The sequence below is a fragment of the Suricata suricatta genome, chromosome 1, assembly GCF_006229205.1.
Source record: "Suricata suricatta isolate VVHF042 chromosome 1, meerkat_22Aug2017_6uvM2_HiC, whole genome shotgun sequence".
Lineage (NCBI taxonomy): Eukaryota > Metazoa > Chordata > Mammalia > Carnivora > Herpestidae > Suricata > Suricata suricatta.
Window position 1 is genome coordinate 13,498,526 of NC_043700.1, and position 721 is coordinate 13,499,246.

The window sequence follows — 721 nt, forward strand, 5'->3', positions numbered from 1 at the left end:
GTGTGTGTGTGTGTGTGTGTGCGCGCGTGCGCGTGTGTGCGCGTAAGTGCATGCGTGACATTTAGAAAACTCTACTCCCTGAAGAGAAAATATTTAGGAGAAAGTACATCTAGGCTTTCAGTTGTAACTATCAGATAACGTTTCAAATAAACTTGATAAGAATGAAGACAAAAAAGTCTTTCCAAATCAGAAATTGAGGAGTGATTTTTTGGTTATTTTTAAAAGTTATTTGGGGCGCCCGGGTGGCTCAGTCCAGTAAGCATCTGACATTGGCTTAGGTCATGATCTCACAGTTGGTGACTCTGAGCCCCACATCGGGGCTTTTTCTGTGTCTTCACTCTCTCTGTCTCTTTCTTGCTCATGCTCTGTCTCTCAAAAATATTAAGCTGACGAGAACAGATACTACGCTTGATCTTAGCCAAAAGGCTGAGAAGCGATCTGTCTCTCAAAAATAAACAGCTGTTAAAAAAATTAAAATAATGGCAGAATGTCAGTTATTCCCATGATAAGATGTTATTTCAAATCCAGATACTATAGGGTAGAGTTCGCTGTGTTGTCCTATAACCTTTGAATCAAGGGTGTGTGTGCCCTGATTCCCCCCAGGGTATTACACAATTTTCATTGAAACAGGGATAAAATTGGTTGATTCATTAAACAAATCATGAAATGCGAGCATGTAATAAATTCAAAGACAAACTCATACAGGAAAAGTCAGTTTGCA

At 39.5% G+C, this 721-nt stretch overlaps 1 pseudogene; it reads right to left on the reverse strand.

Annotated features, from left to right (window-relative positions):
* Window positions 1–291: 291 nt before the first annotated feature.
* Window positions 292–438, reverse strand: LOC115302774 (annotated as a pseudogene).
* Between the last annotated feature and the right edge of the window lie 283 nt (window positions 439–721).